Source organism: Phaseolus vulgaris, chromosome 10 (genome assembly GCF_051622355.1).
Source record: "Phaseolus vulgaris cultivar YP4 chromosome 10, ASM5162235v1, whole genome shotgun sequence".
Classification (NCBI taxonomy): Eukaryota; Viridiplantae; Streptophyta; class Magnoliopsida; order Fabales; family Fabaceae; genus Phaseolus; species Phaseolus vulgaris.
Window position 1 is genome coordinate 39,045,394 of NC_143507.1, and position 16,373 is coordinate 39,061,766.

The window sequence follows — 16,373 nt, forward strand, 5'->3', positions numbered from 1 at the left end:
TTTTAAATAAATTATATATGAATTATATTCGTATATAAAAAATTTATTTATTTAAATTTTTAATAAATTACATACGAAGAATATATTCCATATATAATATTTTTAGTTAATTTTTAATTAAATTTAAAATAAGTTAGATGTGAATTTATTAGTATGTAACAGTTTTTTCTTAATTTATATTACATACATATATAATTCGTATATAAATCTTTTTATTATTTTTAATTAAATTTAAAATAAATTACATACGAATTTAATCTGTCTGTAACAATTTCTTTTAATTAAATTTTAATACATTACATACAAATATAATCTGTATATAACATTTTTTCTTATTTTTTAATTAAATTTAAAATAAATTATATATGGATTATATTCGTATATAATAATTTTTTTAAAATTAAATTTTTAAATACCTTATATAGATTATATTTAATAATTTTTGTTTTTTGAATTAAATTTTAAGTATCTTACATATGAATTAGAATCCATATATATGGATTTTTATCCGTATGTCGATATGTAATTCAAGATTTTCTTGTAGTGAATGTTACTATTAGGATTTTAAACAACAACTGTTTCTTGTGGATTTGATATTTATCCTTAGGGATAAAGTATTACTTCTAACTTAGTACACTTGTTTTGAAAATAGTCACCACCTCCCGAGAAATCAGGTAACACTGATTTAGTGCATATATATGCTATATATCCTATTACTAAATGTTATGAATAAGTCTTTTACAATGGAGTCTCTCTTAATACATAGTATTTACTTGATCGTTGGAAAATCTTTTGCAGGTTTAATCCCGACCAAACGCTAAGGAACTAAGGAGAAGAAGTGTTAAAGTCCGAAAGAGTGAACACTAAAGTACAAGAAAGTGATCGATATCTACAATAATTATTATATATAATCTAAGACATTATCTTACTCACTTAAGAGCATTATTTGGTTGGTAATTTAATAATTTTTATTTGTATATTAAATAAAAATAATTATTATTGAGTGTTTACACACACCATAAGCAAATAGAAGATTCCTATTAAATAAATGATTTATCTTTTTATTTATCTAAAAATAAAGTCAATGGTTGTGGCTGTATCAACTTTTCATCTTATCCTATTTAATTCTTAAATTGGAATCAAACACACCCTTTTTCGGCCCAATTTAGTACGTTTTGGTTGGACCACAGACTTTTGAGTAGATCAAACATAGATTGTTTCTTCCTGCACCTCCATACCTTCTTCTCTCACCTCCATAAGTTTTCAAATTTCGAAAAATACTCCTTTATAATATTTTGGATTACGTAATCCAGAAATCATTTTTCAAATTTGTAATTAGCTACCGGATTACATAATCCGGAAGCCATTTTTCAGATGCATGATTATTCTCCGGATTACATAATCTAGAAGTCTTATTTAACTTCCGGATTATGTAATCCAGAAGTCTTTTTTCAAATGAGTCTCCGAATTACATAATCCGAAAACTACTCTATGGGGGTAACACAAGAAGGACAAAAATGTATTTTCATATTATGTATGGAGGTGGCAGAAAAAGATATAGAGGTGCAGGAAGAAACAGTCTCAAACATAACAAGACTTCATAATATTTGTTTTTATGGGTAGTTATAATTATAAAAAATAAACTTGTGTAATTATATAAAAATAATAATAAGTAAAATAGTACATATAAAATTATTATAAAAAAAATTTATCAGTGTTAAATATCATTGTCTCATTTTATAGTAGAAATTTGATTTCATTTACTACACATAAGATTATCAGAATTACTAGTTAGAAAATTAATATTTTTAAGAATATGCTGGAATTAATTATTTATATAACTTCTCAATCTATTATAATTTTAGTTGAAAATGTTTTATTAATCATTGGTTAAAAGGTCTCGAATAAATAATAAGGTTGTATATTAATGTTATATTATTTTATTGATTTATGACATACTAATTTGTTATGCCCACGCATATTTAGATTGAAGAATGAATTTGAGTGAGTGAAAAATTAAAAAGGAAAATGATTTAATTTAAGAGGAAAAAGAATCTTTTTTTTATAAATGATTTAATTAATGTGATAAATTTAAAAAATTATTAAATAATATATTTATAAAATGATTAAATTATCTTTATAACTATAAATTTATAAATTAATGTTAATTAAGTATTAGATTATAATTGTATCATTATCTTATAATTTTAATTTTAATTTTCTTATTTTTATCATTACTTATTATTTTATGATTTCATATTATTAATATTTTTATAATTTGGTCTATGGTTCCCCAACAAAGTTTCTAAACCTGGTTTTGCAAATCCACAGCTACCATGTGATGTTCTCTCTAGTTAGATAGATAAACCTAAGGGTAAGAATTATTCACCTGAATTGTTAATTTCAATTCAAGGTTATAAAATAATAATAATATTTAATTAATTTATAAAATAATAAGAAAATTAGAAATAATAACACTTACAGAGCATGAAAGATAAACGACACACACGACAAAGACCCACAGACGCAGTGATATTAAATGACCCACTGCTTATAAAAAGGGTCCTAACTTGATCCTAATGCATACCCTTGTTCAAATCTTTAATCTCTCTTTCTTTTAGCTATCATCAAAATCACGTGTGAACTTCTTCATGGCTGATGGTGCTTTTGGAATGAGAGGTACTGCAGTAATGATTTTTAACATAGGCAATATCCAAATATGTAACATGGCAATAGAAACCAATCCTGTTGATGGTCTTGTTGCCTTCATCTTCTTTGTACTTCTCGTTTTCTTCCAACTCAGATATCCAGATAATCCCACCCCATATCACCTTCATCCAAACACCATTTGGCTTTCCATTCTTAGCTTTCTTCTTTATTGCTTCTTCATCTTCTCGGGTAACCTCTACTTTGGTATCAGAGTTAATCACTTTCAAACCCTCAAGCATGTATTCGGTTCACTCTCATTGCTTTGCTTGCTGGTGCTGGTGCTGATGCTACCCGACACTTGGGAATGCTTCACTTTCCTTATTTACATTTCATGGTTCATCATTCATGTGCTCTCGCTTTCAAAAACTCACTTCATGGAAACAAAATATGAGGAGGGTGGTGCGTCCACTGTTACCAATCACTTCAATGGATTTTAGTTAACTACTTCATCACTGGGCTTCTGTTTGGATGAGGACGGAAGTGGAAAGAGAAATAAAAGAGAAGAATAGTGGAGTTAACTCGAAAACTAAGATTGATAGAGAGGAATGTAAAATATTTATGAGATTATAAATTATTTAAATTAAAATAAAGATAAATGTGGAAACGTCAATAGTAACATCAATTTCTCTCTCTCTCTCTTGAAACATCGTTTAACTCATGAATTAGAACTGAGCTTCAGAAAGAAACAAACACGTATAGGTGCAGCAGCGTGCTACAGCAACGAAAGCTAATCGTTTTTTGTCACCACTTGCTATCTATGGTGCCAACTGCAACTCAAAACCCGCCAGCAACAACCAACAAAAGCAATGCGAATCAAAGATTGAAAATGTGGTTAAAATGAAATATTGAAACCCTAAAAACTGTTACGTTTAGTGTGGTTCTGTCTGCGAGGTTTTCGGTGTGCGATCACTGGGGCCGCTGCACTGTCTTTGAATGGAAGAATATTATCATTTATTGGAAACACGTATACAGATTAAAAAGTTAATATTTATAATATTATTATCACACGTGTGTCATATTATTTATATTCTAATAGATAAAAAAATTAGTTGATAGTTAAATTACTTATGCGGAAATGAATAAATACATGCAATAATTAATAAATGTTGATTAGACTATGGAAAAACTATACTCGCTCTTTACTCTTTGTTTATTTTAGATAAACAATTCTCATTGGTTTTAACTTCAAAGTTGATATCATACTTAGAGTGATTAAAATCTGTATGATTAACTTTAACATTTTACACCTCACAACTTCAAATACAATTCACTCAAGATTAATCCTTAAAATCCACTCTTCTTAGATAATTCATAAAAAACTAATTTAAAATTATTATTCAAATTTATATATAAAAGTATATTTTAGTTTGTAGAAACCCAATTTCTTCCAGGCTGAAGATTATATTACTAAGTTCAGTTTTCTTAGAAGTAAAATGCTAATCCTTAATTGATTACTTAAAATGAAAAGTGAAATATTATTGAAAATTTATCATATTAAATAATATATATTAATTCCTCTAAAGTTAAATATATGAAAAATATTTATGTAAAGTGAATAAAGAGCATAACATGTCTACGAACTAATTAGAAATGATTATTAAGATATTTTTTTTTTATAGTTGAACATATATTTATGTTTCTTTATCAACAATGAATTAATAAAATTAAAAAGAGAGAACATATATTTATGTATTTTAGTATAACTTAATTAAAATTCAAATTTGACCCTTTTTACTTAAGTAACAAAGAATACCCCACACACTACAAGAATAATAAGATTTAGCTGCAATAGAAAGCGTGGATCACAATATTTGCGTAGGTTAAGTCTACACAAAATGAAGAAGAAAAAAAAAACATAAATAGCGTCGGTCAAACACACGAAAAATTCACACACTACAAGAAAACAAGTAATTAGTTTCCACATATTTGCATGGGCCAAATGTGGACGCATTTTCGTCGACCAAACCCACGCAAAACGGATGCAAACTTAAAAAAAAATAAAAAAAAATTTATAATAATAAAATTTTAAATTTTTGAAGGTTTAGCCTGCGCTATGTCTTTGAAGCTAAGTCCCCGCTATGCCTTTGAAGCTAAGTCCCCGCTACTTAAACGTTTTGAAGGTTCAGCCCACGCTATGATTTTAAAATTAAAAATATTATAATTAATTTATTTCAAAACTTCTAGTTGTTGAAAAGTGGTACTGAACTCGAATATAAGCCTGAGAGAGCCCACAAAACTGCTGAGCATACTGAACATTTCTTCCTCCACTCCTTCTTCTTCTTTGACCCTTCTTCGTGACGGTGATCGTGCGACCGTGAACATTCATCCTCCACTCCTTCTTCTTCTTTGACCATGACGGTGCTTCGACCGTGAACGTGCAATCGTGAACGGTGAGTTTCACATTTCTTCCTCCATTCCTTCTTCTTTTTTGACGACCGTTAATAAGTAACCCTAGGTTCTTGATGTAGGTTTCCCATATACTTGCTTTTTCTTACAATTATGATGCCGATTTGTGTAACCCTAGGATGATTTTGTTTAACCCTGGAGTAAGTGAGTTTGTTTCGAAGGCAATGGATCAAACTTTTTATACTATAGAAGGAGGGATAAGGTGTCCTTGCATAAAGTGTGTCTGTGAGAAAATTCTTCCACCATCACATGTGAGGGCTCATTTGCTACTATATGTTTTTAAACCTAACTACACAATTTGGGTTCAACATGGAGAAGAGATGTCAAGTGAGGACAATGTTGGTTATGCATCCAGTAGCCATGGAAGAACGAAACCAGTTGATAACATTGGTTCAATGACCAATATGGTGTATGATGCATACATGCAAGAAGCAGACATAACAAGTCATTATGATCACATGGACAACGATGATGAATATGTAGAAGAGTCACCTAATGCAGAAGCCCAAAGGTTTTATGATATGTTAGGAGCTGCAAATGAACCCATTTATGATGGTGCCACCGAGTCAAAATTATCAGTAGCCATCAGACTACTAGCAACTAGAACGAATTGGCATCACCTGAAAAATATTTAGACCATTTCATAAAATTGTTAGTTTATGTAGCTCCCAAAGACAATTGCATACTAAAGAACTACTACGAAACTAAAAAAATTGTGTCAAGTCTTGGGTTGAAAGCCCAAAAAATTGATTGTTGTGAAGCTGGATGCATGTTATATTACAAGGATGACAACCTTTTAACTGAATGCAAATTTTGTCATCTTCCTCGATATTTTTCTCCTAAGGGTGACAAGGGAAGATACAAACAAATTCCAAGGAAGAGAATGTTTTATTTGCTAATCATCCCAAGATTACAAAGACTGTATGCATCAGTAGAATCTGCTAAGCAAATGAGATGTCATTTTGAAAACAAAAAAGAAGATGGCATACTGCGACATCCATGTGATAGGGAAGCTTGGAAGCACTTTGATAAGATATATCCGAATTTTGCTATTGCCCCACGACATGTGAGACTTGGTTTATGTTTCGATGGGTTCACTCCTTATGTCCAAGCTTCAACATCCCCATATTCTTGTTGGCTTGTATTTCTTACTCCTTATAATTTGCCCCCTGAAATGTGTATGACCAAACCATACATGTTTCTAACTTGTCTCATACCTGGCCCAAGTAACCCAACTAAAAAAATAGATGTCTACTTGCAACCTCTTATTGATGATCTTAACCAATTGTGGAATGAAGGTGTAATGACATATGACATCTCTACAAGAAAAAACTTTATCATGTGAGCTTGCTTGATGTGGACAATCAAAGATTTTCCAGCTTATGGCATGTTGTCAGGATGGGGTACTAAAGGGAAATTAGCATGTCCCCATTGTATGGAGGACACAAAAGCTTTTACATTACCACATGGTGGGCAAAGTAGTTGGTTTGACTGTCACCGTCGATTCTTGCCTACCGATCATCCATTTAGAAGAAGCAAGAGGAGATTTACGAAAAACAAGATTGAGTTGGATGGGCCTCCTAATTTCCTAAATGGAGAGCAATTGTGGGAATTTATTCGAGACTTTCCAAAGGTGACTGATGGTCCATTTGATACCTTATTAGGGTATGGACAATATCATAATTGGACAAAAAGATCAATCTTTTGGGATCTGCCATATTGGAAACACAATTTGCTAAGACACAATCTTGATGTCATGCACATTAAAAAAAACTTTTTTGATAATGTCTTCAATACTGTGATGGATGTCAAGGATAAAATAAAGGACAATCACAAGGCAAGAATGGATGTTGCTGAATTTTGTGGACGGGGTGACTTAGAATTGGTTCAGTTACGAAATGGGAAGTTAGGAAAGCCAAAGGCAAACTACACTTTCACAAAAAAAAGATGCAAAATCAATTTATAAATGGATTACAGAATTAAAAATGCCTGATGGATATGCCTCTAACATTGCCAGGTGTGCAAACATTGATAAAAGGAGTATGCATAGTATGCAAAGTCATGATTGTCATGTCTTCATGGAGTGTTTAATACCAATTGCATTTCGTTCATTACCATAATTTGTTTGGAATGCGATAGCTGAAATAAGTCAATTTTTCAGAGATTTATGTTGTAACTTTTTGAGGATGGATGATTTAATTCGAATGAAAGAGAATATTTCTATTATTATATGTAAATTGGAAAGAATCTTCTCACCGGGTTTCTTTGATTCAATGGAACACCTGGTTATTCATCTTCCTACTAAGACAATACTTGGTGGTCCTGTCCAATACAGATGGATGTATCCATTTGAAAGGTAATCACCCAATCCTCAGTTTTATTGTTCATAATTATTGTTCAATACTTAAAACTTTAAGGTGATCTTAACATAGCATTTTCACTCATTTCCATTTAAGCATTTATTATATTCATTAACTTTTATTTAAATTTGTTGTTCTTTTTACAGATTCGAGTGACTTGGGCCTCTCATGATGATTGGCAAATTAGAAAAGTGTACGAGTCAAAGGTGAGAAAACGCCTCTCTGATATGCTTGGTAAAGCTAGGATGAAAGCAACTAGACCTAACTGGATTAGTGAACAAGCATGGATAGGTCTCTTGGACTATTGGGATTCGAAAAAGTTCAAAGAACAATCAATCCAAAATAAATTGAATAGGTCATCGACTCGAGGTGGGGCATTGCACTCTACTGGTTGTAAATCACACCTCGACATTGCATTGGGCTTAGTAAGTATCTATATTTTGTTGCATAAGCCTAAATTTAGTAGATAATATCTAATATTGGTAACTTTTCCATTTATTTTAGGAACGAAAATTTGGCCGACCGGTTCAACCCGATGAATTATTCATAGCCACACAAACTAAGAAGGATGGACTTTGGGTACATAGTCGTGCCAAACAGACGTACATAAGTTATTTCTCTACTTTTGTATACATGATTTATATTTCTAACTTATTATTGTCCCACTTACACTTTTCACAATGAACCAGGAAACCTACCATGAGCGATTGAAAGACCTCCAATCAGACAACTCTGAAGGATCAACTTCCAACAGCCAACCGATCAATCCAACAACAAAACTTCAATGCTGGAAGGATGTTGTTGGAGGCAAGAGTAAAGGTCGATGTTATGACACTGCAGACTTGGCTTCCAACATTTGCCATGAAGTGTCTTCCCTAACCCAACCTTCAATACTTGCTCCTTCCAGTGATTACTTTTCTCATAATGAACAACTTCATCAACAAGTGATGCAAGCAAATGAAAGATAGTCAATCAAGCAACTCAAATAGTTGCTCAAGAAAATCAAAAGTGTGCAATGTTGGAGGATAAAATAAAGTTCATGGAGCAAAAATTAACCATGATGATGGAGCGACAACAAGGTGACACCTCAACAAGCACAAGTCAGGTTCACCCTCACTATGCTCGAAACTTTGATGATCAACCCCTGCCTTGAGTTCATCATTTTGTAAGTTTTCTTAAAACAATATTTATGTATGGTAGTATAACTTGCTTTTCCTTGTATTAACTAAATTATATTTCATTACCACCCTAAAGTTGCTTTTGGAGAAATTACCTTCATTGATGTCACATACTGTTGTTTATGAAGTTTGATAATGTACAAAATAATCAGAAAGTAGAAGTTTCTTTTCCTTTGGTGGGTGATTAGATAGTAGCATATACTGATTTGTTGTAAGCAAGGTAGGCTTTAATAGCTCAACTTATAATTATGATTATGATTATGCAGGGGGAGTTAGATAGCACGAAGTAGTTGCTAGGATTATGATGGTTTTCTGCTGCAGTTTTGGTACTGGTTTTGCTGGTTTTTATGTTGTGCAAATGCTGGTTTGTCACTGCAGTTTTGGTACTTCTTTTTGCTGGTTTCATGCTGTATAAATGTTGGTTTTCTGCTGCAGTTTTGGTGCAGTTTTGGTGTTGGTTTTATGATGTACAAATGTTGGTTTTCTGCTACAGTTTTGGTACTGTTTTTAGTTGGTTTTATGCTATATAAATGCTGGTTTATGTTGTAGTTTTGGTGCTGGTTTGATACTGTTTTGTTGCAGTTAAAGTGTTTTTGATGTTCTTTTTGGAGCCTAGGCACTGTTGTTTCCAGGTTTAGTAGCAGGGTGTTAAGCATAGTTTGTTTGAGTGTGTGTCCTTGTTCTTTGGGAATGTTTGTAGTCATCTGTTTTGTGGATGATCTCTTTAGTTTTAGGCTCTTTCTTATTATGTTAAAACAAGAACCAAAGGAACCTTATATAACTCAACTTTTGTTTGTCAACAAGTTACTATTTTTTAAAGCGTGTTTTCTGTTTTTCTTGGTATTTTGAAGAGTGTGAAGGTAAGCTTGTCTTGGTATCTATCAGCTCAACCTTAGTTAATTAAAGTAACTTTAGTTCAATTTCAATCAAAATATCTTCAATCACAAACCACAGATATCACGTTTCTACCTTTGTATTTTTGTACAAAATTCTAAGTTTATTATCGTGGGCCTTGTATTAGAAAATAATTTTTCTTGTTCTTTTCCTTGTTCCTATTAAAAAGATTATTTTTCTTACTCATTTTAAAAACAATATTCAATTTTCAAGACAAGTAAAAAGTATAAAGAAAAAGTTATAAATAAAAATTTTTTAGTAAGAAAAACATTTCTTCATGTTAGATTGCTCCCTATAATAATTTTATCTTGAATAATTATATTGAAAAAAATGAAATAGGTAAAAAATAAGATAAATACAATAAGAAAAAGAGAAATAGAATAATTTAAAATTGATTTCACATTAGTTAATGTAATTTTAAAATTGATTTATTTTAATAAAAAAAATAGTTCTGTTTTTTAAATTGATTTATTTCAATAAAAATATATTTCAAACTGGAAACTAGAAACTGTAGTTACGTGAAATTCTTTGTGTGTCAAACTTGTAGGCTAAGCCTGCACTTTTTCAAAGAAATAATATAAAAAATATTTTGAAGGCTAAGTCCACGCTAATTTGTGGCCAACATGAAGGCTTAGCCTACGCTTATTGTGTGCCCCCTCTACTTGGACATTTTGAAGGTTTGACCCACGCTAATATAATTTTGTGTGGGCTTAGCGTGGGTCAAACTCACAATTTTTTATAACTACTTGGACATTTTGAAGGCTTGACCCACGCGAATATAATTTTGTGTGAGCTTAGCGTCGGTCAAACTCACAATTTTTTATAAATTTCTAAACTCCTTGTAGGCTAAGTCCACGCTTGACCTACGGAAAAAACACCCGCCGTGTATATTAGCTTCAAAATTCTTATTAACGCTATGCCAATAATGATCATTTTACGTAGGTTTTTCATACTTAGCCTCCGATTTTGCCCCACGATAATAAACTTTTTTTTTTTAGTGACATGTGTATATATAACAAACTTTTTTCCCCAAATGACAATGAGATACTTATGAAAATTAATTTTATGGATAACACCATTTCATATTTAATTTTCTGGATGACACTATTTTAAATTTAAGTTTTTGGATAGCACCTTTTTTTCACGCAGAGAATTCAGTTTCCAAGAACCTTTATTTTTTATTTCTCAAAAAATATGTTTTCTTTTTGGGGACCTGAATTCTGGGGATTTTTTTTAAAAAAAAAAATCAAAATAAGTAATGGAAAAAATTAAATAAAATTATTAGGATATTTTATAAAAAAAATATTAATTGAATGGTTTAATTTTTTTAAGAAAAAAGTTAAGTTATTCATTATATTTATACATGTAATAAAAAAAATTAAGTGAATAGTGTAATTATTAGGTTTAAAAAAATAAGTATATAAATTACAATTTTAAAATAAAATACAAAATATAAAATATAAAATATAATTAAAATGGAAAATATGGTGTAAATAAAGAATGAGTTATATATAAATATATATTATAAAGTATAATAAAAAATATTTTATAATAATATTTAATTATAAATATATATAAAAAAGCATTAAAAAAAATATGCGGTTAGTTAAAGTATTATTTTGTATATTAATTAGAGGTAGATGAAAAATAATACATAAATTTATAATTTCGTGAAAATAAATTTGGAGATTTTTTTTTGAAAATTGTACTTGTATAGATAAAGTGAGCCTAGATAGTACCTGAAACTGGTTGTACAATTATTGATGTGTCACCCCCTTACTCCTCACTTCAAGTCTCCTTCTTTAGTTGCTGGTGCTCGGTCGGGGTTGACATAAAAAAGGTACTCTGACGATCAAGTAAGTACTCTGTGGTAAGAGTGTATAGTGAAAATTGGTAAAAGCGTATCTTACATCTCTGCAGAGGGTTTAGTGTTTAGTCATGGACCAAATCTATCAAATATCAGTGTTAACTGATTTCTAGCGTGATCCCTAATAGTAAAATATATTGTTATATAGGTACATTTGGAGAATATCTGTAATAAATCAATATGTTTCACTAAATCAATGTTAGCTTATTTCTCAGGATGTCACCTGAATTCGGTGGGACATGATTATGATTCGTTGGGATTTTTCATATGTGTCATTGTTGTCATTTATTGAGCGTCTTTAATGTATATTTAATTCGGTCGGTCGATCACCGAGACCGAGTGATTGACTCGTCGGGTACACTTGCCCCAGGCTCAAGAAACGTTAGTTTCCGAAAAGTCTATATGTGACTATTGGGTGCCCCGAGGTGAGATGTGACTTAGACTCATTCAATGCGCTATCAAATACATGACGTACATCTTTTCAATGCACCACTTCGTGTGTACTGTTTGATCGAAGATATCTAACGGTTATGAAATCATGTCGTTTCGTATGCCAAGTGTTATGCGCCCTTGGATGAGAAGCAATTTCACTCTCTTTCTTCATTGCTCTCTTTAAATAGAAACACTTGTTGAACTTGCAACATTTACTACCACTTTTCTTTGCTATTGAGTTTATCAAGCGTGATCTGAGTGTTGAGTCTCGTTCAATCTTCTCTCTTTCACTTTTTTAATCCAAAAGGTTAGTAATGGCTTTCCCCGCTGGATCTTCTAGAATTATTTTGAGTTCTGAGTCTTTTCAGCATACTCACTCCGCATCTGGTGGTGTGAGGGATTTTAGTGGTTGGGATCAAGCAGTTGACCTTGCCAGCCGACCTTTTGATGATCCTAACTGAGTGGGTTGATCCTCGCGTCTTGGACATCCCTACTTGTTTTAAGGGTCCCACCGCTTTAGACGATGTTTTGTTTGAAGTTTCGATTTTGAGACCTGATGCCCCCTCAGACGCGGTTGTAGACGATAGTTGTAACCACACCGTCTGAGTCTGTCACGGTCGGAAAAATGCTCCCCATGACTTTTTCTTTGTATATATTTGTTTTTTCAGCGATTTACATGTCACCCTTCCTTTTAATGAGTTTACAGTGGGGGTCCTTCAGATCCTCAAAGTTGCTCCTACTCAGTTGCACTCAAATTTATGGGCAACTCTTCAAAATTTTAGGGCGGTTTGCGATGTTTTTAGATTGAAGCCGACTCCTCAATCCTTCTTTTTTTACTACAATTCTCGACTGACCACCCCTGTGAGTTGGTTATCTTTAACAAGTCATCCGGACAACATTCGTTTCGCACCCTACACCTCGTCCTCTAAACATTTTAAGGAGAGATATTTCAAAAAAAAAAACTTTAAGGAGAGATATTTCAAAAAAAAAACTTTATGATCTCGTCCTATAACCATTTCTTTATGATCTGGAAGGGAGACTGAAGTTTCCTTTCCATTGGACCCAAAATCCCACGCAGTACTATCCTGGCCGAGGTCCTCCATGAATCCCCATAATAAAGAAATTTTCTATGTTCTCGACCAACTTCCGAATAAGCTTGTGGCTTTGTATAAGTCGTCCAAAAGATGGACCGACCTGACCGATATGAGACATTTCAATGTATATAATATTCGTTCAATATGTTGACTAGATGTTTAATCTGTTTGTGTTTTGCAGAAATCATGTCTTGTATTGACCTCGAATCTGTGAATATTCTAAAACAATTGAAGCGCCAAGCGGCCAAGCGTCAAAAAGGGTCCTTGGAGGTGCTAGGGGCGAGAACATCGACCCCTATTCTTGACGTGGTGCCACCAATGGCTACCTTGCAACCTTCCAACCCAAAAAAGATAGGACGTCCAGCTAAGACGTCCCATCCTCGAACCGAAATTGGGTCATCTTCCTATTCACTGTCGATGTTGGTTGAACGTCTACAACTGGCGCAGGGCGTTCAAGTGGCAATGACGACCCAAGAGGAAAATATCCCAATTACCATTTCAACAAGTGATTTGGTGGCAGGATTAACCAAAATGTTGAGTCGCTCCCTTGTGGTGAGCCGAACGCTTAGCAATGAGTTGGAGAGGAACTCATCCACTGTGGTGGCTAAGCTGAAGGTAGAATTAGACGAGTCCTCCAACTTGTTGAAGTCAACCATGGAGGCCATGGAATTGCTGGACGAGAAGTATCGTTAAGTCAATGTTGATGTTGATGAGGCCAAAAATAAGGTTTCAAAGAAACAGGAACATCACTATTTAAAATGATTCTATGGTCATACCTTTTAGGTTGTGGAAGTTGGGTAGGTTCTTGAAAAACATCTTCAAATTGATTTAATAATTCATCCAGTTGTTGTTGTGCACTCTAACACATAAACTAAGAATGTGATGCAATCTAAAAAGTAGTTGCACCTTGTATGGCTAATAAAAGAGGTTGACCCTCTACAAGCTTAACTTTATTGGAAATTTGAACATTATCATTTTGCTTTTTCTCTCCTATTAAAGTCACCTTATCTCCCTTATGATTGAAGGTCATAGTTAGTTGTGCACAATTCCATACAATCTCCCCTAATGTTTGAAACCATTGTATTCCTAAAATAACTCCAAAATTAGTACTAGGTAATACCAAAAAATCAGCTTGGAAAGTGTGATTATGAAACTGCCATTCAACCCCAATACACTGTTTAGTAATTCTGAGTTGTCTATCCAAAGCCACAATTATTGAAAAATCATTGATGAAAACTGTCTTAAACCCAATGATTTCATCCATTTCTCACTAATAAAGTTGTGGTGCTACTTGTGTCCATTAAAAATGGAACCCTTTTTTTTTAATCATACCAGTTAGCTGTAAAGTACTCCCACCAGCCACTCCTTGAAGGGCATGTAAAGAAACATGTATTGGCGACTCAGGAAACAATTACAGACTGAGTGTAATTAAATTCATCTCCTCATCTTTGTCTGAATCATCCTTCTCCTCCATTAGATCTTGGGAAACAAAAATAACATTTAATTTGCCCCAAACCTTACATTTATTTATATGGTTCTTATCCCATTTTTCACCACAGAATTTGTACAACCCCTTAGAAATACGTTCACTAACCTCTTTTCTGGAAATAGAACCTAGAGTATTAGTCTTGTTGTCCAATCCTAAGATTGTCTTAAAGGAACTTTGTGTAGCATGAGATTGTAAGGTAGTAATATGTGCATATTTATGGTAAAACTGAGACTGATTCCTGGTCTTAAAATTTTTGTGGTGCTCCTATGATCTTCCCATTGAAATCCCATGAATTTCATTAGTCAATTCCTGCAATACATCTTCCCAGAGACTGGCTAACTACACTGCTTCTTGAAATGTAGAAGGTCTTTGTAAATGGACTGATTTCTCCAATCTCACAGTTAAACCTGACAAGAAAAAACTCAAAGCAATTTCTTCAAAAACTATAACTCTGACCAACAAATTATCAATTTTTTCCAAATAATCAATTAAAGAATTTCCCTGTTTTAAACGAACAAATTCAACCACGGGATCATCAAAGGCACCATCATCAAATCTTTGAGCTGCATCCTTCAAGATTTGTGTCCAAGATTGATGTTGGAAATCAAAAGTCTTAATGTAATGACGCTGCCACGCAAAAGCCTTTCCATCCATTGACAACAACAATAATCTTGTTCTTTGTTATATTAGGGTGTCCTCCAATTCGAAAAAGTGTTCCACTTTGGCCCTCCAATCCCGGAAATTGGATCCATCAAATGATGGAAAATGCAACTGGGTTCTATGAAGCACCGAAGAAGAATTATTGACAAGTTCTTGATTTGTGCAAGAAGAAGACGAAAGTTGTTGTAAAACACCCCTAGTAGACATAGAAGATATTAATCCTTCAACAACCTGTTGTAAACTTTGTAAATATTTCTGGGTTGCTTCTTGAGATTTTGCCACTAGTTTCTCCACAGAGTCCTCCCTTGATTCTAATTCTTTAGTGGTCACCATCTCACCTAGCAAATTGATATCACAGTTAAAGTAGATTCCAATAATAATCTCTCTTTCTGATCACACAACTCACACTATTCTCTCACTTTAGTGTTCACTCACACACACAAAGGTATGCTCTCACAACACAAATGTTGGTAGGATAGAAGTAAAACTGTTATATTTTTATTCTACACCCTTGAAGGACTTATAAACCCATATTTTGTTACAATACAACTGTTCTATCTTGAGAACATAACCAAAACTAACTACTAACTTTGTTTTAAAAGAGTTATATAACAACCTTAAAGACCTCAAAAGACAAGCTACAAAAATAAAAATAAACAGAATTTAATTAATATTAAGTTGAATTAAACTTATATAAAATAATTGAATTGTTTTTTAAATTGAACCGAATTATTTTTAAGCGTAATTTGAAACTGAAATATTATTATTATTGTGAAACTATTAAAACTTGTCCAAATATTTACTTATTTTACTCCAAAGCATTGTATTTACAAAATAATAACCCTCCTTAACTGAGGTTGACCTACATATCCCATTAACTAAAATATAATTTCAAAATTCCTCAATTCTTATCTTTGTACTATTATTTATGTTTTATTGTACTTATAAAATGCTGATAAATAAATATAGAAGTATATATGTTACAATTGCATATAAATGATCTCTTCATCTTCATGTTACAATTTCACCTTTTATATGCTTAATTCTTAAATTGGAATCAAATTTTGATTTTCTTTTTGTCCAATTTAGTACGTTTTGGTTGAACACAGACTCTCAAGTCAAATCAAACATATCACGACTTCACAGTATTTGTTTTTATGGGTAATCTTATCATTATAAAACTAAACTTGTATAATTATGTAAAAAATAAAGAGTAAAATAGTACATATAAAATTATTATAAAAATTTAGTAGTGTTAAATATCTTTGTCTCATTTTATACTAG

General features: G+C 32.2%; 2 pseudogenes; both read left to right on the forward strand.

Annotated features, from left to right (window-relative positions):
- The first annotated feature begins 2,651 nt into the window (after window positions 1-2,651).
- Window positions 2,652-3,150, forward strand: LOC150024787 (uncharacterized; annotated as a pseudogene).
- Window positions 3,151-5,234: 2,084 nt separating this feature from the next.
- LOC150024788 (uncharacterized) lies at window positions 5,235-8,443 on the forward strand (annotated as a pseudogene).
- Window positions 8,444-16,373: the final 7,930 nt, after the last annotated feature.